The sequence below is a fragment of the Chamaea fasciata genome, unplaced genomic scaffold (assembly GCF_029207755.1).
Source record: "Chamaea fasciata isolate MVZ Bird 193981 ecotype frontalis unplaced genomic scaffold, bChaFas1.0.hap1 SCAF_20, whole genome shotgun sequence".
NCBI classification, from domain to species: Eukaryota; Metazoa; Chordata; class Aves; order Passeriformes; family Sylviidae; genus Chamaea; species Chamaea fasciata.
The window spans coordinates 9765819-9792033 of NW_027094105.1; the positions used below are offsets into that span (position 1 = coordinate 9765819).

The window sequence follows — 26215 nt, forward strand, 5'->3', positions numbered from 1 at the left end:
GATATTGTAATTGAACTCTTTCAGCAACTCTCTTTATGATGTACCCAGACACCAAACAAAACAAGATCTGCAGTGTTGATTAATGTCAAAATAACTGACAGAGAAATATCAAAATAGTTTTCCCTCATGTTAAAAGTATCAACAAACCGGGGGGAACAGATAAGAAATACAATCCATGAGGATTCAGAGAGGAGCACAGGGCAGAGAAATCTGCAAAATATGACTGACCTGTGCCTTGTGCAGATATTCACTATTTAAAATCCCAGCTCCTTGTATGGGACTTCCTCCTTCCCTACCACACAAAGAGAAATCCTGGCCACTCAGAGCCCCGGCAGCATTGTGGAGAGCAGTGCCCTGTAACACTGGGACACATATTTAACAAGGCTCAGTCTGCTTCCAGCGGCATGCTCAGCATCCAATTTCACCTGGAGACTCTGTGTTCATAGGAGTTTTATTATTTTCCATGTAATGCATTTCCTGGCAAAGACGCATCTGGGATAACCTTTAGAAGGCTGGAATTTTCCATCCAAATGAATAATTACAAAGCAACACTATAGTTAGAAGCTGAAAAGGTACTTCCTCTGGCAAACTCTTACACTTTATACAACAAATACTGGAGTCTGGGATTACTCCTGCCTGCTCAGTTCTCATAATATTTCTATCAAAGGCTCCTGTGCTCGGAGATCTCTTGGGAGCAGCCCTTGCCAGGCAGCCCCCACACCCAGCTTTAAGTGCCAGAGGCAGGGTAGGCACAAACTTGATAACCAGATCTGGGACCATCAGAAGAGAGAAATCAAAGTCACCTTCCAGGGTCCAGAGCTGTGACAACGCCCACAGTGCAAGGAGCACAGCTGCCCACTTGTCAGCGTGCAGGAAGCGGCTGCAGAGCTCCTGGAGAGAATCCATCTGTGCCAAGGCACGACCCTCGGGTCACAGATGCAACTGAAAACCAGTGAACACATGGATTCCCCTCCACTGTGGGGTGAGGAATGGAAAAAGAGCCAGAAGAAATCACACTGCTGCAGTAATTAAAGAAGTTGGAGAATCAAAGGCAAGCAATTGCTTAATCTAAACGAATGCATTAAGGTAAAGGAAACAGGGATGTGCAGAGTGTAGCTCATATTTTTAGCTCCTGGAAAGAAGGTGAAAAGATGGTCTAAGGGGAAATCATTACCAGCCTAACAGGAAGGTTAAAAAAGGAACAACAGAGGCACTGTGTGAGCACATCTGCAATCATTTGGGGAAAAAAATGCTCTGTTTTAGATAGAATCACACCATCCAGTCTCAGAAAGAAATAGACATTCGTAGAAATAACTGCAGCTATTGAATTGTAATGTATAAGAAAGATAAGAGTTTTGGAAAGAATATAAATCCACCTGGGATTGAACCTTCTTCAGACTCCTGAGGACAGGAAGGTATTCACCACACTCACCAGGTGGGCTTCAGAGCAGCACACCAGCTGCAGACCTCGAGGCATTTTTTATAAAGATTTTTTACATCTCCCTCTAGATTTCTTTGGTTTCACATTCCCTGAAACCTGCACGACCCCCAGCAGAGCCAGGCCTACAGGGGGTCTCTAATGAAATAATTTTGAAACTGCCTTCACCTCCTGGTATGGGTGTCAAGATGCAAGACTGACTAAAGACAGACCAAGTGCAGAAAGTTCTAAAAACTGGCTGCTGACACTCAAATAACAAATTGACACGTGAACAGTTTAATGCTTTTCCTGTTCAAACAGTAAGAAATATGCAAAACTGAATTGCCTGTAAAACTGAGCACCACAGAAGACAAAATATCTTGAAAGGTGCATTTCTTGGCAGGTGTCTTAAATAAAAAGTCACAGATTAGATAGTACATAAATAATGAATAGCAAAGTATTCATTTGAGACGAGGCAGAAACCACCACTGGATTCTCAATGTCTGTGCAACACTGAAGTGATTTGTGACTTGAGATACCTAATGTTGCATTCCTGCTTTCCTGGCTGAACTGGTCAAAGGAAACATGAAGGTACTTTGCAGCCAGAGTGCGACATTCACACTCAAAATCAGCCAAAATTCTTAACTCGGACTGTATTCATTTACAGTTGAAAAATTAACTAAATTAATAACAGGATTACATTACACTGAAATGACACTCACCATCTGCAATGTCATTTTCTCAGAGACAGAGCTGGTTTCAGCAAAATTCTGGATCTATGCCTGAAATGACATCACATTCTCCAAAAGAGAATCACAGTTCTACCTCCTCTACCCAGTTAGTGCCATGCTGGGTCCTCACCACACCAGCCCTGTCCTGCAGCACAGCCCAGCACTAAAGCCTCGCACATCTCAAACTCCCAGAGACTGCCCACGTCCCTGGATTTGGGAGCGCTGCCTTTACCTGCAAGGTAAAAAAACCTGCACAGGAAGCAGCCACGATGTTGAGGAGGTTGAGAACAGGGACATTCCTTCCCCAGCACCCTTCACTTCACTGAAATAGCTGCAGTGCCCCAGTTTCTTTGCTGCTGTGATTCATATCCCATAGACTATGGGATTCTGCAGGTGGACCCGAGCTGCAGCCCAGAGACTCAGCCAGGATGGGGGAACTGCTGCCAAGGAGGCAAAGGCACATGCATGGAAAAGTGTGGCATTCCCTCTGTGCTGCAGTAAATAAAATACAAGTTCAGCAAAAAGGAGGAGGCTGTGGCCCAAACTGTCCTACCCTAACACTGGATCTGCTTGTACTGGTGGTTTGCAGTTTCGTCAGTTCCATGAGGCAACAGCCAAACACTTTGGCTCTGCTGTCTGTCCCCTGCTCTGCAGCCCAGGCTAATGCATATCCTGGGAATTAGTAAGAGGAAAGAGAAAAGCAACGTGGATTCTAAAGCTCTGGTTATAAACAAAGCAAATTTAGTAATTCTTACAAGTAACACAATGAAAATATCTCTTTGAGAGTTGCATTTTCCCAGTGTTTACATGAAGGGTCAAAGCATTAAGAAGTTTTTAAGAATAAATGCCCTCCTGCTGACTGAAATTTCAACAACCCTCAAAGGTGAAGTTTAAGGAAGTTTCTCCCCTGGTGTCAGTTTTACAGACCCTGTGTTTTCGCTGTTGCAAACCCCCCTGGTTACTGTGCCTGCCTGCCTTTCAGCCAGTTTAAACATTCATGACTCTCCCCTGAAATGCATTTTCTGGTATGTCAGTCTTGCTGCCTCAGTGACTTCTTCTTCTTCTTCTTTTTTTTTTTTTTTTTTTTTTTTTAAATTAAAGGAAGAAGATTTAAAAGGATTTGGAATGGAAGATCACTGGACTCTGTGAGTATTGTGTAAAAAGCTCTTGTGCTCCCAGTCAGTGCACATCCTCCATCAGACTTTTCCCATGTTTTAGTTCCACTCTGACTCCTGAACAAGTTCAGGTTAAATTTTTACTTCCTGACTAATTGGCTGTTTTGTCAAAGAACACATTGACAAAGTTTCTGGGTTACTAAAAGCTTAAAGTTTTAAGTGTTTTCTCTTGCCATCTCTTGCCCATCCAACCACGTTATTTTAAGTTTGATTCAATGTCACAACATGCAATGCCACAGAGAGGTCTGAAACAGAATTTGTAACTAAAACCTTGGGCTGTTTAGGGAACAAAACTGGCTCTTTTGAAACCCTTCAGAACCCAGCACCCGTTCAACAGAGAGCACTGGGGTTTCTCTCTGGGGAAGGGTACCCTGGCTGCCATCCATTTTCAGCCTCAGAACACAATTACTTTCTTCAAATGCACTATAACCCTACCAAAAGATTTGAATTAGCTTACTTAGCCATAAAAGCTAGCAACAATACCCATCAAAGTAAAACACCACACCAGGCTGAGATGGCAGAGAAAGAACTGTCATTTGTGACCCAAGTCCACCATTTGCCTTGCATAAGATCTCGTAGTAGAATGTCCCAGCTTGGCAAAGAGGAAGAAAAAGAGCCACAAACATATTTAGAAACATACAGAATTAGTAAATAAAAACAAAAGTCCTATTTCCCTGGAAAATCATGAGTCTAAAAATATTTTAGATGGGCTCAATCCAGCATCCTCTTGCTTCAGCAGATCTCCACTGCACGCATGTGCTGTCAGATCTGCCAACTTCACTTGCAAAACTCATCTATTATTCCTCTCTCCAGTTCACACGGCACGGTACAGCCATGGAATGAAAAAAGGATGACTTTAGCAGGGACATCACTGGGGGAAATGCTCAGTTTGTAGACCACAAGCTAGGCTACAAAATTAATTTCTCAGCCTAAGTTCTATCTGTTAGTCTTATCCATAGGAACTTCCTGAGATGAGTAATGAATTCCACAGCCCTCTTTTGTTTGCTTATTTTTAATAGGTCATTGAAATTAAAAAGAAAAAAAAATAGTTAAATTAGGTGTCTGTAACACTGTATTCTCCAGTATCTTTGGAGAACAGAACTCTGCTAAGTAATTGATCTCCAACTTGAGAAGCTCCAGTTAATCTTTTTTTATCTTTTGAATTTCAAATAAAATCTGGGGGGAGAAAAAGGAGCTCTCAGGATAAATGCACCAATCCCAGGTGGATGGCGTTTTCAAACCACAGACACAACTTTGCTGGTTTGGCCTCTTTCTTTGCATTTCCTACAGGGCTATGAATTAGTTTAATCTCTCTTTATAGATAGTGATGTCATCTCCATTGTGTCACTCACAAGAGCACCGAAGACACCTCCAGCTCTTCATTTGCTAAAGAAACTTCCTCAGCCTTTGCACTGTCCACCAGACGTCACGCCCCGTCCTCCCACCAGCATCAAGCAACAAATCTCTGAACAGCAAAACAGGATCAACATCTTGGGAGGCACCACACTTGCCAGGAGCCCCAGGAAGGCCCTTGGGCAGGTCAGTAACACCCCAGGCAGGCACGGGAGCCTGGCACAGCTGCTGCAGCTCCTGGAGCTGGGCAAACCCCACTTCCTCGGGAGGAGCCAACAGCCTGGCGGGTCAACAGCAGTGTTCCAAGTGCTCCCAGCCTTGCAGGGACATCAGTCAGCTCACAACAACAGAACCCTCTCTCCCCAGAGCTCCCTTCCTATACTAGAGCTGCTAAAAGTAACGCTTGGAATTAGTGTCCAGGGAAAGGCTAGAGAAAAAACCAATCAAAGTTAGTGTATTTTGGGCCATTAGCTGCAGTTTGTGTTTGGCCACTCCAGTTCCCCCGATAAGAGGAAACCTGCTGTGCCTAAACGCAGCACTGATGGGGTTTGTTTTGTGTCTCAAAAGGAGTTGCTCTTGGGAAGCCACGACCCGCCCGGGTAGGAGAGCACACAGTTCCGGATGCAGAGGTAGGATCAAAACCAGGATTAGAAACCAGCTGCCACAGACTGAGGGTGTTCTCCTCAGGTGGGCACTGAGATAGAAACCCTTTCATCCCTCAGTCCAGATTAGACTGTAAATGTTTTTATTGCCTGCTTAGCCACTTGTGGAAATCTGTGTCCCTGTCAAGACCATCATTGTATTGAACTCTGCTCCTGTCAGCACAAAAAGCCTGCCTGGTTTTCAGTCCAGAACTATACGAATGTCAAATTATAATACCATCAATCTATCTTATTCCACAGTTAAACAAAATTCATCTCTATAACCTGACACTACTGTGTTAGTGAAAAAAAAAATCCTTTTTTAGAAAAAAAGTACATAAATACTTGGTGCACTGAAAGAGTACTTGGTTCTGCTGGTCCTTCACTTTGCACAGCTCCTCTGTTGTGGAAACAAAAGTCCTTCTTGTATTGGCCTTTCTCAGTGATATTTGCAAACTCCTACACTTGGTGTAACAGGGTGTCCAGAAACGCTTCTTCCTGGCCAGGGAAAGTTAGGTCATTATTAACTGCAGAAATACATTGATGAAAACAATAACAAGGTGAAAGAACATTCTTGAGGAGGCTTGTTTGTTCTGACAGAAACAAAAAGTGATTAAACCTAGCAAACACCTTTTCACTGAGCATTTTGCTCTAAAGCATGTGTAATTCACACTTCAGGACCAGGAACAGAACAGCAGAACCACCAGTGCAACACAAGGAAGGGCTGCCCCTGAAATTCAGTGGACAAATATTACCAGGCGATTTCACGCTTAACCAACACAAAATCCAGAAGTTAAATTTAGAAGCATGATTTCTGCAGACAGTCAGATGTTTCTGCTCTAAATTTTCTAGAAATTGCAAATTAGAACTTGGCAGACTTTAAAGTAACCCAGCACGTGTCTTGTGCAATCCAAATCATGGTCTGTGTCCTATTACTCTGCAAAACTGTTAGGGGAAAAAAAAATCATGCCTTTCACCACATGGTTTCAGACAAATGACAGAGACATTCCATTTATCTCTGTGCTAAGAATGAAAGTTAAGTACTGTTTTTTCCTCTTGGAATATTGCCATGAAAGTTAAAAGCTAATAGAGGAACCAGCGTTCTCCCCACTGAAAGATAAGCAGAGTTTGGTGAATGACACCACTTACAGAACTGCAGTCCAAGTGGTTGTGGCCATTTTTTCCCATTTACCAGGGGGGAATGTACTGCATTTCTAGACTGGTCTCATTCCTAAATACTACAATGAGATTTCAAAGCATGCAGGTGTCACCAAGGTGCTTTGTGGAACTGACAAACCCTGCAAAGTTTCTGCAGCCACTCAAGAGATAAAGTGTGTTTTTCAACACCGTGAAGAATAAATTGAATGAAACAGCTCAGAGGCAACAAACCAAAGAAATCTTGGAAATAACTTCTCTGTCTCAGTAACCAGACAGTACTGCCCACCCTCCCCTTGCTAACCTGGGGGAGATGGCAACCTCCGTGCTGGACTTTACAAGAGACTGAGAAAACATTACTCACTCTTTTCTATTTTGATTGCAGTTATCAAGTTTCAATGTACTTTTATTAGCAAAAAAACCCCCAAATCAGACCTTAGCTACACAAGAATTTCACAACTCTTCAAACATCACTTCTCTAATTGCTGTGATAGGTGTAAATGTTGTGCTGTTTGCACGGGGAAGAGACCCCACTGCCCAAAAATTCAAGTGATTTGCTCAGAGCCACAGTAACTCAGTGGTAGCACTTGGTACAGTGTAAGGTTTTAATTTGCTACACACACCAAGCATGGAGCATCCTCTTCCCCTTTCTAGCTTTCCACCTCCTTAGGCTTCATTAGTTTAATTTGAACAGACACTGCATTCCTGGCTGCTTTTGTTATTCAATCCCTCTTGCAGGATCATGGGTTCCTCACAGGTCAGCTTGGCAAACTGTCACAGGAAACGCTTGACAACAATTACCTGTCCATTCATGAGAGTCAAATTAGCAATTCAATATCTGAATATGGTATGATTAAACTCAGGAACCTAATTCACAATGTGTCCTACTTCCAGGCATCAAATTTTTTGAGCAGTGTGCTCTTTTGAAAGTCAAACTGATGAGGACTCAGGAACCTTGTGTCCTTTTCAAAAGAGGCCAGTGGAGCCCCTCTTTTGTCAGGTAGCAGGACACACACAGTCTGTTCTCAGGAAGAACAGGAGCCAAAAAACAAGAACAATTCAGAACACTACTGAGGGACCTGAGCCATTGTGCAAGATGAGGGGAAGCTTTGCAGGCAGCTCCTCAGCACTGAGCACTCCGCACACCACATTCTAGCACATCACTGCCTTAGAAGAGAAAACCCAAAGGCTCCTTTTGCCACTTGGTTTTTCTAAAGCTCCAGCTGACATAGGAGCAGGCTGTGGAGGATAAGGGAGTTTCTTCTCTCTCTCTCTTAAAAAAACCAACAAAATAATCAACCAGTCAAACCCCAGCTTTCACGTTAGATACCGAGTGACCATCTAAAACACACAAAATCAGATGTAAAGGACGGAGAGCATCTCTCTTACAAATCAGAAAATCCACTGGGAACTCCCCGATGACCAGGTGTGCACTTGCCATGGCTTCCCCTGCCCACACCCCTCAAACAGGATCCCTTCAGGCTGCTCCACACGGAGCTCCAGCCATCCAACGGCAGTTCATAACTCCTCTGACTTCATTCAGGATGGCCACTTTGAGCTTTTCAGGAGATATTTCAAACTTTATTAGAATATTGTCAGCTGGAAGGACCTACATCGATCACCTAGTCCAACTGTAACAAGAGGAGCACAAATAATGAAAGCAGAGCAAGGAAAAGAAAGGAGAGGGGAAGTACAGTAAATCCTGAACTCCTCAGCTCCGTGCCAAAACTCAGTCTTCTATAGACTGTGCATGAGACTTAGTACTGTGCTGTGTGATGGGGGCAAAGAGAACTCATTGAGACAAGGTGCACCTGCTAAAACTGGCACTAAAACCAAGCAGCCACTGCAAATCAGTGGTGCCCAGCACCAACAGAAAGCAAGTCTTTGTTCTTCTGGCACAAGAGGACTCCTTTACTGTGAGTACCACATACAGATCAAACATTTATAAGCAAAAGAAAAGAAGCGAGCCAAGGGATTTATATTAAAATGAAGATTGCAGATCGCAGTGTGAAAGAAAGAGGGAACGTACCAGGGAGTCCCATGCCCAGGCAAGCTCTCCCGGAGCAGTCCTTCCTCTGAAGGAGAACTGCAAGGAGACAGCCTGAGCCAACAGTTTCTACAGCAACTGCAGAAGCACCAGTTCAATGATATTCAAACCCTGCAGTAACTGCAGAAGCATCAGTAAATGGATACTCCAGAAGGAACATTTGACAGCTTCTCCTGGACTCCCTCTGCCTCCCCGGGCAATCCATTGATCCCAGTCAGCTTAGTTCCACTCTGGAGTTGCCCATTCCTCTGCAAATGCTTCTGAATCCTCTTTACCCTCAATAATCTTTCAGCACACTTGCTCCCTTTCAAAACTTCACGGAACAGCCACCAGAGGAAGTTTTGTAGACACAGTGCTGGAAGGATGAGTGTCCTCATCCTGCAAGGGAGAGACCAATGCATCCATTTGTGGTGCTGCTGCAACTCCTCACAGAGGGTGGAATGCTGTTATGACAGAGGTACTGGGCTGCTGCTGCACCACTAAAAGCACACTTGGAAGCACCTCAAGGGGAACCAAAACAGAGGCCAGTTACCACCCAACTGCACAGAAAGGGCAGATCCATTTGTAACGTGGCTATTTTAAAACTGATGGAGAAGCCATATTGAGGAACACAAAATATTTCACCTGTACAATTGGTGAGTTCTCACCTAAGAATTGTCGTGTACTGAAGGATGTTTTTTAAGAATCTGCTGCAATAAATCACAGCACCTCAACAGTCCCAGCTTCATCAGTTCCATATTGCAGGAGTTTTCCCGTAAGTCTGCAGCGTTACTTTGAATCACACTGAAACTTGGCATGAGGCTCAGGCTCCTGACCCACAGTGAAAAGTTAAACAAAATTGCTCGTTTGTTTTTAAAAGGGTCAGGAGGTTTCCAGTTTCAGGCTCCTCAGTGATCGGGGTGGAAGGGAACAGTATCTACAGTCACAACTCAGGGACATTCAGTATTCAACCCCTCTGCAAAGAATGGGCTTGATCACAGACCTGTCAAAGATGCACTTTGTAAGCTGCTCTCTTTTATTAGTTTATTACGTAAGGCCACGTCCACAAAACCAGGTTTTTGGTCAAGAGATCACTACTTATATAGTACTGACTCCCAGCTACGTGCTTTAAAAAATATCCTTTATCTCCTGAGCTAACAAAAGGAAAGTTCCTGAATTCCCCCAAAAGACAAAGCAGACCATATGAATTTATTGAATGCAAAAGACAATCTCATTCCCACAGTAATGGGAGGAGAAAAAAAAGCATGAAAGCAAAAATATTTTGGTTTTATCTTCATATCTTTTATCATGATTTATCCGGAGAGCACCATGACTGTTGTGACTGTAACAGTTGTAATTTCTAAAATATGAACAACTACGAAATCTAAAGTGGAAAAGCATTGTATAAGTTGCTAAAGTATATGCAAAGATGACTTCTGGATCAAATACATTCCTTAGCTGGCCAGTTTTGAAGGAATAAAGACTGCAGCTCCAGACAACCATCTTTTACCACAAATTAAAATTTAAAAAGTTGTTTATTTAGCAACTATGAACAATGTCAGGTTCCACCAAATTTGCTAAGACTGAAAATTCAACCAAGTTTTTTAAATTGTCGAAAACTCCCCAGTTACAGGAGGTTCTTATGTGCCTCCAAGGTGGGAGTCATGATTCTTTTCTCTTACACAAATTTAGACAACTGTGTTCTCTCTTCAGCCTTCTGGCCATCTGTAGAGATGAGGAGGTGTGTACAGATGTGGGCTCAGAGCAGAACAAGCTACTTCTCTGAGCTCATATTTTTGGCACTCACCAATTTCACCCTCACCCACCAGAAGCAGAGAAGTTATCAGTTTTGTCTCCCCGCCCTTTTCCCAGTATTTGCCTCTCTTCCTGGCTTTTCTAGAACACTTGTCACCATATCTACCAGAATACATTTATTACTGGTTTTAAAATAACAGTTTTTGTGAGACGGGAAAACATTTCAGATCTTTAGAGGGAGAACTTCAGACACGAAGAAATGAAATTGTGTGGTAAGTCAGCGGAGAACCTGAAAAGGGGCCAAATGCTGCCCTGATCAATACTCGCAGGTTAATTGCCAGACATTCTCCACTGGAACACAGTGTTGCTCAGTGCCTGCTGTTGAAGAGCTTTACCCATTTCCAGTTTTGGAAGCAGTGCTCCCAGTTCTCCTACGCCCCATCCCCGCTTACCACACACTGGAGTTCAGCGCCGGTGATGCTCTTTAAGGTCACCCAAATGGCACAGCTGAGCACTTTAAAGGAACAGATTAAGTCTCTGCATGATTGAAGACTTGGACAGCATGACTGGGTAACCAAAGAAGCCCTAATCTATTTGCCAAGTCCAATTACCTAGCCATGGAATCAAGAGATCATGAAGCATTAGGACATGGAATAACTGCTCACCAAACAGTTTTAGCTCCTTAAAAAGATGACAGTCACTGAGAGCCTGTGACATGGAAAAGGCATCCTTTAAAGCAGATGTGGGGAGAAATCAGTTCTTGGACACTCACATTCTCCCCTTATCATCTCTTGAGCTATGCCAGCTGTCAGGGTAAAGGGGAAGAGATTGGGATTGGAAGAGCAGTAGGAATCCAAATGTTCTGAGTCTGTTTCCTTGAAATCCCATCAAGTATCCTACTTGGAGATCCATCATACTTCTTGTTCCATCACACCACAGTCCTCAGTTTTCCAGTGGCTGTGTCTGTTCTCCAGTACTTCACTCCCTGGAGCCACAGGCTGTACACTACAGCTTCCCCTTCTGTTCCAGAGTCTTTTCCATTAAAGCAAATCCCCCCCAGATTGTCACATCAGACATACAGCAATCAGGCAGAGCAGAGAAGGAAAAGTAGAAGAGCACCAAAGAGGGTCACAGAGCCAACTCAGCCCCCATACCTGGAGAAAAAGAACAAGTTTCCATATGCAAAGAACCGCCCCCTTCAGCACAACTGCATCAAAAATAGGAATAAATTACTAATCTGTCTCCTTGTCTTCATACTGGAAAATGGCTGTCTTCAGCCAGCCCCAGCATCAGTCACACCTGCCAGAACATCACCCAGCTTTCTCAGGTGGGAAAACCAGCCACGCAGGTTGGGCCACTGCCACCACGGCCAGGGAACGAACACCACGTAACTATGGCTGTTGTGTGCGTTCAGCCTCAAAACTGATCAAACCTTAACACACCTTAGTCGGCACCTCCACATTCGCTGATGTTACTTGTTTTACAGATAACAAACACACCCGCAGCCCAGGCCCATGGACCTTCCCCACACAAGGTACCACCATTGGACCCTTGATGATCATGCTCCTACTCTGTCAGAAACACAGCCCCAGGCGGCTGCCATGGGGCAGCTAACTCAAATGCTTTTTATTTCCTTTTTTAATGCAAGTTGTAATTTGTTTGTTGAGTGGATCTATTCATGCTGTCCTGACATGTAGTCTCCAGGTGATGTGTTTGGTCCAGCTGGTCAGTGTCTTGCTAAGCAGGATGTGAAAAGACCTTGTAAATCAAACACCTTTATTTGGGTGTACACCAGCTGGCAATTCTAAAACATCACCTATTTCAACAACGGCAGCTAAATTCAGTGGAGTGCAGCACGTCAGCTTGTTTCCTGGCTGAGTTTTGTGCAGTCTCTTTAGTGAGCGAGATATCACATTTACGATTTCACGTTAGCTCATGTTATGAAGAAAGATACCATGTTTATGGAGAGGGTTAAATTGGGACCCATGCTTTGGCTGCTATGTCCTAACAAAAAAACAAAGCCCTGCAACAAGTGAAGACAATTTTAGGCCTCATTCAAGATCAATCGTGACTTAGCACAATCCTGTTATGGGACCCATCCGCTGCAAAATATAGACTAAAAAAGATGCATTAATTTCACAATGTCAGTGGAACTATTTTGCCAAAACCCATTTTTTTTGGCAAAGTCTTGCTGGAAGGAATCAGTTGGTGTGTGCCCAGAAGGCCCCTGCCCACGGCCTCAGGCCTCCTCAGCCTCTCAAGGGAGCGTTTCACCCAAGCTCATTTCTGGAAGCAAAGCGGCTGCACAGAGGTTGTGGGGCTGGGCCTCCCACACACCCGTGGGCTGTGCCAGCCTCTCCACAAGGCACATCCTGCTGCCTGAGAACTGGGATTAGGGAACATTTGGTTTAGAGTCATTATCAACTCAGTCCTCTAGCTCTGGAGGAACATTCCCCCGTGGAACATCATCCCGTGTCACAGGGAATACTAAAGACTCTTGAGGGCCCAACACTTAAGACGCTGTGCCAACACTCCAATCTGCTGTGGTGCAAGTCAAACAAGAAATGTGTTCAGTCCAAGTGTCTTCCCTCCCAAGAATCAGAGGAAAAAGACAAAAGTACAAGGCCCTAAACTCAGCCTGCCATTTTCTGCACCTACCAGGGGGCAATTTCTATGGGGCAACACCAGTTTCTCACCATTGAGTTCATTTACTGCCAAGCCAAATGCCAAGTTCTACTTTAAAATCTAAATGAATTCTGGTTCATAAGATTTCTTCAAGTTCTGTGACATCTCACAGCAACCCACGAGTAAGACTGTTCTTCCCAACCAGGCACTCAGACATAAAATTTTTCAATAAAGACAATTTAAACTAAATGCACAAAAAGAACAAGAAGCAGCAAAATTTAATTTACTGGCATAGCCACACACACCCCAATTTTATTTTCTTTTTAAGCATACAATTAAGGGTAATTTAATTCCCCTGTGTAGGCATTACATGAAAGAGAAACATTATTGTAAGAAGAGCTCAGTACTGTTGGTACACAAACCTTACGACAGATAAATTAGACCTTAGGAAAACAGCATATAATTTACATTTTGTTATGTCAATCACCAGGAGCATCTTAGGGTTCTTAAATAGCATGCCAAACCGCAACATAAGGGAGCTAATGTAAATCAACACATGTGGCAGTATCACTTCACTTTCCACAAGCCAAAAGATCCCTAAAATGGATTTCAGAAGATTATTCCTCTTCAACATCCACTTACACCTTCAAGTTCCCAGCAGGTTATGACGATATTTCACTACAGAAGAGTTATAAAGTTTTGCATAGTCATAGAAAAATCAATGACCATAAGACCACAAGGGCATAGGGTTTACTAATTAACCCCTGGTCTTTATTACTGGAGAAGCCAATGGGCAGATGTGCAGGTAGCTCAGAGAAACAGCAGCCTGGCTCAGCTGCACGGAAAATCCAGCCTTGGGTTAGTCCCAGAGTTCTTGGGTTTAGCAGCAGAGGAGGGACAGCAGCCCAGGGTCATGCTTTACATACCCTTCACTGACAGCGGAACAAATGCCATACTCTGAATTTGTTCTGGGCTTCCCCTATAGCCAGCACCTTGTCCACATTCTGACACCTCACAGGAAATTAGCAGAAAGGTCAGGATGTGCATTGCACAGCAGAGCTGGGAGCACAAGGCAACACACCAACATGAGGTGGGCTCCAATTCTGTCCCCTCCTACTCCACGATGACTACAGTAAGATGACCAGAAACATAAGGTAATTTAGCTAGTAAATAAAGTCTAAAAATCCAGAGTGCAAGATGTTTACTCGCTCATATCATTGGTAAGAATTCCTCTGCAGGTTTTTTGTTAAGGGACATGAATTGAGGTTTTCAAAGAAGTTAAACAGGAACACTGTCCCACTGTGAGCTGACACAAACTGTGACACTGTTTTCTGTCATCAGTGCTCAGTGAAAAACTTGCACATAAGAAGGAAAAACTACACAAGTGCCAAGAACTGCAGAAATACAGCTGGAAAAAATACTGTCTTTGGCCTTGTAGCTTGCATCAATTATTGCTTTTAACAAAAGATACCAGCAATGCCTTTCAGGTAAGGCTTCTCCTTCCTTAAACATCAAGTACAAAGTTTCTGTTTGTCAAATCACACTGCAACAAATGTAGTCAAACTGTGGTTTCTACAGAAGGGTTTGAGACTTGCATTTTTCTGTTCTTTAAATCTCTTAACAGTTTTTTCATATTGCTTTAAACAGGAATTTTCCTTTTGATTTCCTCACTGCAGCATATTCAGCAGCAAAGCAGTCTTCTCTTGCCAATACTGCTGGGCTACAGCAAATCCAGGACACGGCACCAGCCAAGTGCTCCTCATGTGGCCATTGTCAGAAAAGTCCTTGCTCTCCCCAGCCCAATACAAGGTAAGGTCCAGACCCCGAAACGCTGAAGTCTGCTGCTGGCATGGTGAGAGACACCAGAAACCCGACCTCACCAAGAGCTGGAGGTGAGCCCAGAGGTGCAGACTGACCCTCTGCATCCTCAGCCCCCCAGCCTCTCCCTCAGCAACCAGAACATCCCAGCACCTCCCTCCCACCTGCCCCAGTGCTCCTCTGTGAAATACACAAACTGCCACTGTTCTGCTCTTTCACATCGATACTTTGACACTTGCACCTCACCCCAGCCCAGCCCAGAGCTCCATGTTTTAACAGACGCTTCACCAAGCATGTTCACGGTGGCTTTTCACACACTCAGAAGCTTGTGAACCAGCCAGAGCCTTTCCCACTCTCCCTTACCAGCCATGGCTATGCTCTTCAAAGAGCTCTATTTACATGCCAAGCTACAAAGCAACGTGGAGAAACTGCAGCTTTTATAATTCCACAGTGAGGTTTTTCACAACATGAAGCAGCTTCTTAGACTACTTTTTTTTTTTTACATTTTTTTTTATTTCCAAACAAGATTTCACAGTTAAAAAAAAAAAAAAATCTCAGTCCACCCACAGGCTTTTGAGGAACATTAACAGAGGGGCTTCAAAAGAAGAGAGCTCTGCGACCTTAAGCACTGCACTCTGAATGAACATCCATGGAAAAACTGTACAAGGCAGAAACAGGAGTCACCAAAACCCACATATCCACCAGAGTTTAAACTACTTCTCCCATGTTTAGGTCTGGCATGGCTTGCCTTATGCCATCTTCTGTTCAACCTTTCCAACTGCTTACTGTCTTCTCAGTTGCTTCTGAGCCTTTGGTTTGAAATCAGCTATGTCTGAAATTCCTTCTAGGACAAGCCACAAAGCCAGGTTTGGTCACTTCCTCAGCAGCACTGACACCCGTTACCCCTGGGGCTCCCCAGCACACAAGTATTTCTATGTGAATCTTTCTCCAGTTCCCCAAGAAATCAAGTCTTAGATTTCCACCTCGTATTTAGCCTGTCAACCACGTAGAGTAAGAACTGGCACTTTCTTTATCAGCATCTTCTATGTGCAGAGATGAAGAATACTGCCAGTAGTTCAGCAGAAACTAGTCTGGATGAACAGCCCGTGCAAATAAAGCCCTTTATAAAACCAGGACCAGCCAAACTCGCAAGACTGAAGATTCTCTTCGAACTACAAATGCCAAAGCAGCGCCAGACTGGCACCATCCATGATGAGATTCTGAGGAACAGAGAACTGAAAACATTAAACCCTCACTGTTAGCAATCCTGTCCCCTCTTCTCCACATCTCTCCCTGCAATCTACACAACATGAAGCAAAGGAAAATGGTTGAAAACCTCCAGACAGAAGAAAATTATACATGCCAAGAACTTCCAGAGGCAAGTCTAACTTCCTAAAAATGACCAGGAATTTAATAGAAGCTACAGCCAGCTGCAGTCTGCTGACACAGATTTCTCCTTCCTCTCTACACTGGCAGGAAATAACTACAACCCAGCTTGTACACCTTCCATGGAAGAGGTGGGCTTGTTAAATTCTTGGAAAACGCTTTTGCTCTTCACAGAGAACAACGACCTTGAGCAAATACGGGAGTACAGCAATGCAACCCCTCCAGAGACATGCCAGGCCTTCCTCGCTCCCCGTTCCTAAAGTTTTGTTTTAAGGCCTCCCCTCCGAGTAGCCAGCACTGCTCCATACTCCTTCCTTCCTTCCTCTCTGCCACCACTGCTGCATCCTTTGGGCCTCAGAAATGGTTACCATGCCTTTAAAAATCAAACAAGATTAGACCAAGTTTGCAAACAGTTCTTTCTTCTCTATTCTTTCTAAAGATGTTAAAATATTCTGCATGAATAGAGGAAATTATTTTAATTTTCTGTCTTTACCCTAGAAGGCCAGGCTTCAAATGTTTGCTAGAACACAAGTATTTTAATTTAAGTTAAATAGCCCAGCTATTTTAATTAACTTACAGTTTCATAAACATTGTTTGGAACTGGAGATCTGTGATATTCTTCACATTAATCCCCACTTAAATCTTTCTTTGCTTTAACCACATTTAGCATTTCTGAGTTGTCACGATGAAGTACAACAAAACTTCTAAAAACTGTTAACAAACTAGAGGACACAGATATAGAAAAAAATTAATTCCAGTCTATCTAGGACCCCCCACATAAATTTTCTCTTCTGCCATACCCTGTGCGGGAGCTGCTTGGAATGCTCACTCTTCTTTCTGTAAATCACAAGGCACCATTTTCAGAGCCACGTAAATAAATAATAAGACATTTAGCCAGATAACGCATATTTCCACTTTGACTCAAAACTCAAGTTTTGCTCTACTCAGTGGCAGGCATGTGACTCCCTGGTTATCCCTTTCACGCTCTCACTTCCAGAAGGAATAGCGGGTTAATGATTACAAAATCCAGTGCAGAGCAAATACAGAATGAAAGACGGGAGAAAACCCAAACAAACCACGGACCATAACACCGATGGCGAGCGCGGAGCCCGGAGGGACTCGGCTGCCCCGCGGGGCCGGGGCGCGGAGGGCGCTGCACGGACCGCACCGGAGCGAACTTCGGGCCGAGCCCCGGCGGGAGCCGCCCGGCCCGCACCCGGCCGGGACCGCCCGAGGACGCGGCGCACGGCGGCGCGGCTGCGCCCCGACCCGCCGCCGCCCGCGCGCCCCGCCGACAGGTAACGCGCCCCGCCGACAGGTGCGCGCCCCGCGAGCAGGTAACGCGCCCCGCCGCCGGCCGAGGGGCGGCCGCCCGCGCGCGGCGCCGCCGAGCCCCGCACCCCTCCGCGCCGCCCCCGCCCGCGGCCCCGCGGGGCGCCGAGCCCCCCCCGCCCCACCGCGCCCCTCCGCGCGCGCAGCAGCGCCCCCCCTCCCGCGCCGCTCCCCGCGCCGCGTCCTGCCCTTGCCTCCTGCCCGCAGTGCCCGGTGCAGTGGGAGGAGCGGCGCCCGGCGACGGGCCGCCCGCCGCCCCGACCCCTCCCCGCCGCCCGCCCGCCCGCCTCACCCTGCTCGGCGCCGGCCCCGGCGCTGCCCCGCGGCCCCGTCCCGGCTCCGCGGCCCCGTCCGGCTCCTCCGGCTCCGCAGCGCCGAGCGGGGCTGCGCACGTGACCGCGCCCCGCGCCCCCATAGGCTGCGGCTGCCGGGCAACGCGCGCCCGCCCCTTCCCTGCACCTGAGAGCGCCCTACGCCAACTGCGTACGGGGCGCCGCGCCGCCCTGCGCCGCCTCCGTAGCGCCGCGGAGCCGGCCGTTTCCTGCAGGCCGGCGCAGCCTTACGGAATCGGCGTAGGGCGCTCCGGCCCGCCCGGCTCCCCACCTGTGGCCGCTGCTCCCCTCGGAGCCCGCGCGGTCTCGCCCGCCGCCTGGGGAGAGGCGCTGCCGCTCGGAGCGCTCCGCGGCCGCGCGGAACGGGAGCGGCCGAGCCGCACCTGGAAACGCCGCTTGCGTAGAGCCCCTCCGAGAGGTCGGTGTGTGTTACGGACTCTCCGTAATGTCGTCAGCGCGGGCGCCGCACCTGAGGGCTCCCGCCGCGCAAACGGCGTAGCGCGAGCGTGCCGGGCGCAGAGAGCGCAGCGCCGAGGGCACGGGCCGGGCAGGTGTGTGAGGGCAGGGCCCGCCCGGCCCCGGCCGCGCTCGGGGCTCCGCGGCGGGCACCGGCAATGCGGCCGTACCGCGGCCCCGGCCGCGAGCTCCGGAATAGCTCCGGCAGCCCCGGCCCCGCCAGCTGAGGGGGGCGCCGGGCGGGCCCGGGGGCCGGGCTGAGGGGAGGGCGCCGGGGCGGGGGTGCGGCAGGGCCTCGGCCCCTCACGCAGCGCGCGGCCTTGGTGGGTCTGATATCCCGCTGCCAAATCCAGAGCGGTGCAGAGAGAGCAGGTTCCTAAACTGGATTGAGGAATAGGGTTTCCATGTGAGTAGTTGAGCTCCTGGTGGAATCCTCAGTGGCTGAGGACAAATCAAGGCAGCTTCACGGTGCGTTTTGGAAGGTTGGGCTGCACAAGGAATGTGGTGGCCAATGATTTCCATCCTTCCAGAGATGAAGACAAGTGGGTTTGAGTTAGTTTTCAGCTCCCTGCAATAATTCTTCCCAATCTCAGACAGGTTCTAGAGCAGACGAGCACTGCAGTGGAGGTGGAGAGAGCTCCCAGAGCTGATGTTCACCGCGCTCCAGAGCAGCCCTGACGAGCAGAACCTTTAGGTATGAGGAGAGAGGGTTGAGTCTGATGGATTTTCTTTCTTCTCTGTATGTGTGTTACACAGAACAGTTACAGAACTTCATAAGGCTTCAGCATTCCATGTGCTTCAACACTCAAATGGCCAACATAGTCACTTGAGTGCTTCAGAATTTCTGCCGGATTTTCTAGGTTAAGTGCCTTTTCGAACTCAGCTTCCAGCGTACAAGTGCATGGCAGTCGTATTCAATATCACTTTTTATACTTTCCAAAACTGATTTTTTACAGGCTGTGAAGATGAAAGACTGGGGAGCTCTGTTCCAAAATAATCAGTACACAACGTGCTGTGCGGAAGCAGCCCCTGAGGGAACTTTGACCAAAGGCTGTAGGATCAGGAGATTTGTGGTGCTGAAGCAAAACAGTACCTTTCATTCAAAAGAGTGATTTCAGCATTAGAGTGGAAGTGGAAAGCACGTGTGCATTAATAACTTTACATGCAGGGAGAGGTCCACCCTGTTCCAATTAGACTTATGTTTTGTGTACTCCTTTGCAAGCCTGTGGCTGAAGTGTCACCCTGGTTCTGAACAGTCAGACATTGCTCTGCCTTTGTAACAGACTTTTATCTTACCATATTTGAGGATTGAAAGGAGAAACAAATATGCGGAATCTCAGTTACTGCTTTCATGTCTTGAATCAAGAGATTTCAAAGTGATGAATGAATTTAGCCAAATCTCCTGCGTGACCTTAAAATATTAGTGTGGGCCTTGAAAAGAGGCAGAAGATAATGGCTGGAAATCAAGGACTGGTCCAAGGACTTAACATGAGAACAGTTTTATTTGAAATTGATTACATCAAATAGAGACACAGCATGAATACAGCCTGGAGAAAGGCTGCTGGAGGGATGGTGGGATGGGAAGGGGCAGCTGTGAAATGAGTGGCTGTGCAGTGCAGCTGCAAATGTAGTGAGGAGGGAAAAATCTGCAGGGAATGGCACCTCAGGTAGTGAAGTTATTGCAGAGGTACAAGAAAGAGGTTTTCAGCTGTGGTCTGAGTGAAATCTTGAATTTTTCTGTTGAGTTCTCCCTTGGGCTAATGATTTGTCAAGGGCATAAACACAGAGGAAAGGGGATTGATGGATTAATTTGGAATACAGGGGATTGGAAGAGCTTTGGCGCTGCAGTACAAGAATATACATTTAACAAGGAAAAGAACATCTGAGGCTTGGAAGAAAGTTAACATCTGTCTTTAGGCTTCGTGGAGTAAGAAGGAAGAAAATTGAATTTATAGCTCTAAGTATAGTCAATAAAAGATGAGGATTGAATTGTACCAAAAGCAACATGGAATTAAGAGTTACCTTGGTGAAAGTTGAAGTAATTAACAGTAATTATGCTCTTTCTTGGGACAAAATACTGGCCTAGAAAGATTTTTTTTTAAATTATGTAACTACAATGGAAATAATGTGTGTTTCCTTCCTACAGATTTTTTCATAGAAGTAGTTAAGATATTGTCAGGTGTGCTTGAACATTACCTGCAGCCCTGAGAAAAATGAGAGGCCCACTATAAGGAGTTGCTGGTTGGTGCCACTGGGGGATGCAGTGTCAGCCCCAAATGCTACTCTGAGCACTTAATGGCCATTAGCTACAGGACAGGGGAAGCCCTGAAGTGAGCAAGGATGCAATGCAGCCTGTCACATTTCAGGTGTTTGGCATTGTTTACAGACCAGTGGGAATGCTCATGTAGTGCCCAAGGGAAGAGGGGGTTTTTTCTTGTTATAACTCAGAAATCTCTGTTTGAGACTCACCATTGTCCAGTGACCCAGTTCTTTATGAGTTTCAAATTCTGCCTTTAGACATGTACTAAAGGTAATGGGATTTGTGCAAAGATAGCCGAGGGCAGACTCTGAATTGCAAAAAATGACTTTATGTGCATGTCTTTTAAAAATCTTCATAGAAAAAGCTGTCTTTACATGGGAAATTAGTCTTATAAGATTGATAGAGCAAAGAGTTTCATTTTGAAGAATCCTTACAAGATCTGTATTAATATTTACTTTAAAGTGTATCTCAGGCATAGAAGGGAGAGAATCAAGCAGGTAAGCATCCCCGGTAGAGGACACTTAAAAACTGAGAATTTGTGCTGCAAAACAGAAGATGATATGATTTGTGCTGGCAGTCATTTGTGTACCTAGCTCTACCAAGTTTTACACAGTGCTTGCTAGTATCTGTTGCAACCCCGAAGGATTCTCTGACTTTGAGCTAGAGCAAAGGAGATAAAATGGTAGTGGAGGAAAATGAGACACCAGGAGAGGAGGAATCACACCACGAAATGTTGCACAGGGCTCCTCAAGTCCCAGAGCAGGCTCTGTGGGGTAACATTTCAGAGATCTTTTAAGCAACAGAGATGAGGATCAGCTTGAAAAGCAAGCAAAACTGGAACTAAGGAAATGAGAAATACTTTCAGGTTATGACTAATGCAATTATTAGAGTGGCTACTGCAAGCACTGTGGTGGATTTAGCTTCAAATGAGAACAGAAGTTATGCCATGTGTGATTGATTCCAGGTTGGGTTACAATTTAGAAGTGCAATTAGTGAGTCATCTTTACTTTATATCAATTATTAAAAACAACAAAGGTCTAGGTTAAGAAGAGGAGTGCATGTCTCAATATGTGCTGCTCTACTCGTTAATTTTCTGATTTCACTTTCCTGTTTGAGGTGTGTCAGCCTTGCAGAGTCGTGGTGCAGAGTGTTCCTTAAACCGGCACGTGAACTGCTTTGGAGCGAAGCAGCGCTCACCTGCCAGCCCTTGTGGTGTGGCCCTGTCACACCATCCCACGCTTACCTGCTTTGGCCAGTGCCAGCCCCAGGGCAGTGTCTGTGCTGACCTGCAGGCCAGCAGCTTCCTGAAACATTTGTAAACAAATTTGAGTGCTTTAATCTTATTTTTATAGGTGCTGTTTAGGACAGAGTGCAGCGCGGCTCGGCATTCCTGACAGCTCAGTTGTTGTGTAGTCTGTGCTGCCCTCAGTGCTCTGGTTGTGTTCTCACCTCATCTGGCAACTGCTGAATGTGTAAAACTTTTCTTCTGGTGGCCATGACAGAACTCATAGCAGTAAACATAGCTTTGAGGGACAGTACCAGGCTCCACGGGAGAATTGATCCGACCCAACAGAGCATTCCTCATGAAGTAAGAAGGCCTGGAAGCAAATGGTATTACCAACCTTCAGTGGGCATTTAATTACAGTTTCTAATTAAGGTGATACCCTAAACGGTCATGTGAAGTCTCCTGATCTGTAACATGGTGTAACATGACATATCAGCGTGGGGTGTTGGCACTTCGTCTGGACTTCACCGTTTTTGTTGTGAACAAAAGTGCCGTGTGCCTGTTGTGCCCGTGGGAATGGAGGACTGCAGCTGCTTGCAGGGCATCTCTGCTGTGTGGGCTGAGGGAAAAGGGGCAGAAGGAAGGTTCTAGGGTCCTGTTGTCACTGAGCCTGTGGGGTTGGCAGCATCGTACGCAGCAAGTTGCACACTGCAGCTTAAGGGTGTGAAGTTGCCAGGACTGAGCGCTGGTCTGCAGCTCTGCTCTCTGGACATGTCTGGGCCATGTGAACAGACATCCAAAGCAGAACTGAACATCACAGAGCTTCACAGTTTTCAGTCTTTATACTTTGTAATACACATTTGAGATGTGATTCTGTGATTGCTGAGCCCTCCCAGTGGCTGGGGTTGATGTGGTTTGCACTTCTGTGTTGCTGTGCTTGTAGACATGCTGAACCAATCTGGAAATCAGCTGGTTTTTCCATTTGTGGGTAGGACATGATATGTGTTTATCTCATATCAATATGAGATAAGTATTTTCATTTATATCAGTGGCAAGTAGATAAATATTTAGGGGTATATGTACATCCTTTCTAGAAGAACAGAGATACAGTTGTAAGGATTGTTGTTTTAGGGAAGAGTGTGATTGGACCAGATAAAGGAAGACAGGAGTTTGGTGCAGGTCCTTAGACAGATGTATTAGGATGGGTTTTTTCCTTTTCCTTTGAAGTTTAAGATTGAAAACCTGCCATCATTCCAAAGCAGAAACAACTTGGGTGGCCTTTTTATCACTAATAGGCAGAGCAGCTAGGCAGGACTGACTCCACTGAAAAGAGGCTCTGTCATACAAGAGGTTTTCCAGGTCAAGATTAAAAGCAAAACAGCTCTCATCACATGAGCCTTTGTACTGCACCCATATTTTCTAAGTGCTGTTGGCTTATCTTTAATGTTTATGCTGCTATCAAAAATAAACCCAGCTTCTGTCTCCCCGGGTGTTGTATTCAACATCAACAGTGAATAGCCTTTTTCATTCCTAAATGCTAATTTCCTTTCTGTTTTCAATCTGTTTCTGGTACAATAGAATTTTGTTTTCAGTGGGTTTGGTCTCTTCCCTCTTTGGTTTTTTAACTGCATGTTTTCTACTTCCCCTATCTGTTTCTGTCTTGGCAATCAGTATTTTTCTGGTGGAAGCAGTAGCTGAGTGTCTATCAATGACCCTGAAGCCTAGAACTTGAATCAGAGTTTGTTTGAGTGCAGCTGGCAGCCCAGTCATAATAATTTAAAGAAAAAAAAAAGCTTTTCCAAGATAAATTTTTCATCCGCAGACAGTGGGGTACTCTTAGGAATAATTGTAATTGTCGAACTTTGAACTGTGGTCAGAAATATGGTCTAAAAAATTTGCTCTAATGAGGATTTTGGTTCTAATGAGGTAGTGTTATAACTTCATCAAAAATTTGTGATACTAGAGCCAGAATTCAATGGCATTTGGAAACTGTTCCCAGGCTGTACCCTTGGGATAAAACCCTGACCTTGCTGAAGGTGGTGAGGGCGTTTCCTGAAGGCACAGTACCCAAACCCAACATGGAACGTGGCTCGGAGCAGATTGTCAGCCTTGTGTTGGTTCATCTCCAAGGGGCTGAGGCTCCAGAGCAAACAGAGAAGGTCCAGCATGCTGAAGCCCACAGGAGACAAATGAGTGTTGACCGGCACCAAGGACTCTTTGCAGTCTGCTTTGTCTCCTCTCTGATGATGTACAAACTAGAAGTAACCTTTCCATATTGGAGACTCTGCACTCCGTGTACCCATGAAGCTGCTGCTGACCTAACTAGTTTTGTCACATAATGTGATAAATGGAAAACAGGTCTGCAACAGATACAAGTCAGATTCCAGACTTTAGGCATGTCCCTCAAAATTTCATCAACTTTGATATGCCAAAATGTTCTCTAAATGTAGCTGGAGATGTCAGTGAGCTGTGACTAGCAAATGAGCTGTGTGTCTGCTGAAACACTGAGAAAGAGTTGGATGCCTGTGTCGTAGGAGGTATGGAGACTGCAATGCTGACTGTCAGTTTTGGAGTGTATCACATTTCTCTCAAAGGGAAAATTGAACCCAGTCTGTAAAGATGGTGGACAGCCCAAATGTTTGGACAAATAGTTATCCTGCTGATGAGCATTTACAGTAAAAGATCTCCCAGGCTTTTCTCACCCCAGTGCAAGTCCAAAATTGTCACATTAGGCATTTGAATAGAAATGTGCCTGTATTTTGGGGAGAGTATATTTTACATGTACTTCCTCATGTTCAGTGTAGCACACCTGTCAGTGTGGAAATGCCACTTTACACAGAATGTTGTCTTGGCTTCCTACCTTAGATTAAAAGCTTCCCATCAAATCTTTGATCTAATTTTGCTTGCATTAGGAGTGGGAAATGGAGCACTATTGGTGTATCTTGTATCCTGGTTGTTCTTTTTGTTTTAATTAACCTGCCATGTAGTTTTAACTTGTGCATGTAGTGCTATCCTATTTGGCTTTTCTCTTACAGGTGCTGTGCAGCAGTTCTGCCTCATGCTCTGGTGTTCAGCCTTTCTATCAGTTAACTCAAAGAAATGTAAAAATTCTATTAGATGCAACTGTCCACAGCACTATAACTTATTTATCCCGCTTGTTCTTTGATGACTTAAATTATTTCAGCTGTTCTGATTACTTATTTAAGAACTATTGATCTCTCAGGATTTTTTGTGGGAGGATTTAAGGAATAGTGTGTCTCACAAGCAGCATTATAGTTGCTTGCAAATTAAAGCAAGCAGACAGACTGTAGTAATGCTGTAGTAACCAGCTTATTTTAGGTGGCTTATTTTAGGCTAAGTTTTATGTGAAATATTTATGTGCTCATTTAAATGCTAAAGAGCTGGGGTTCCTGCAGTGCCCAGCTCTATGTCAGGCAGCAGTTGTGTCCTTCGTGGAAAGCCCCCCAGTTGTGTTCTGAAGGCATTCAGCAGCTGGGGCCCTTTGCTAGGAGCCTGGAGGCTCAGGTGCTGAGGCTTTTAGCCTTCTCTGTCACTGTGGTTTGTAGTGTGCAACACTAAAATCTCTAAATTCTTCCTGGCTGTGAAATGGGGGATAGTGGGGATTTCCTGAGGATTTAGAGAGCTTGCTTCATAATTTGTGTTTGAAGCCAGCATGCTGTGTTTGTTGTAGATATTGTTTTGTGCAAACAGATTTTTTTCTGCAAAATTAAAGTATCTTTAAATTAGGGGGAAACGTAAAATGTGAAAGCCAAAGGCAAAAGGAGCTTCTGCCGCTCCCTTTCCTTTTGCTGCATTGTGCATCTTGCAGTTAGTCCCAACCTGTGTTAGCACTCCCGCTGGATAACGATCTGCCCTCCTCCCGAGGGACAGCACAACACAGGCAAAGCTGCTCCTCTCTTCTGTGCTCACTAATTGATCTCTGGCTTGGCCACTTCCAGCAAGGTCACACAACTGGCAGCTACAGAAACAGCGTTCTGTGGAAAATTTAAAGGGGAAGAGTAGAAGTACCTTGGATGGGATTTTAATTTTTTTTTAAATTCATAAACAATTTATTGGATCTTCTATTTTGTTTCTGCAGAAGTCTGAAACTTGGAAAGGACTGAGAGCAGAAGATTGTCCATTGTGACCTGTTCCTGCAATTTGTGAGTGAGCCCTATCCTGCAAATTGCTCTTTTCTCACTTTGTAATTCCACGTCCATTTTTATTAGAACGCAGCCTGAGTATTCCTTTTCAGATCCTGGAAAGGCAAAATGATTCCTAAGCAAGTATAGTGTGATCTCAGTTTTTTTTCCTTGCAGAAGGTTTGTCCTGCTGGCCTTGAAAGGCATTCATGTGTTTGGGTTTTCTTATCTTTTTGCAAAAGTGCTTGAAATCATTCATGCTGCTTTCTCGGAGCTGACTCTTGATTAGTTGAGGTGCTTTGCCATTAGAAAGGTGATGGAAATTTGGAATTAAAAACCTGTGAGCGTGGCAGTGGCGTGGTGTGTCACTGCCCGAGCACCGTGCC

At 45.4% G+C, this 26215-nt stretch overlaps 2 protein-coding genes across 5 annotated transcripts in view; one reads left to right on the plus strand and one right to left on the minus strand.

Moving 5' to 3' along the window:
• Window positions 1-17862, minus strand: part of STRBP (spermatid perinuclear RNA binding protein) — a 73792-nt gene extending 55930 nt beyond the window's left edge. For 2 of the 4 annotated variants that reach the window (XM_066201365.1, XM_066201364.1), the window contains exon 1: window positions 17707-17858. The gene's annotated coding sequence lies outside the window, so the exon portion shown is untranslated. Of the gene's footprint in view, window positions 1-17706 lie in introns of all 4 variants that reach the window. The other 2 variants (XM_066201368.1, XM_066201363.1) reach the window with 2 other exon arrangements.
• Window positions 17863-18365: 503 nt separating this feature from the next.
• The window catches only part of CRB2 (crumbs cell polarity complex component 2), a 55996-nt gene continuing 48146 nt past the window's right edge, over window positions 18366-26215 (plus strand). The window contains exons 1-3 of the mRNA XM_066201351.1: window positions 18366-18608; window positions 18796-18896; window positions 25787-25850. The gene's annotated coding sequence lies outside the window, so the exon portion shown is untranslated. The remainder of the gene's footprint in view (window positions 18609-18795; window positions 18897-25786; window positions 25851-26215) is intronic.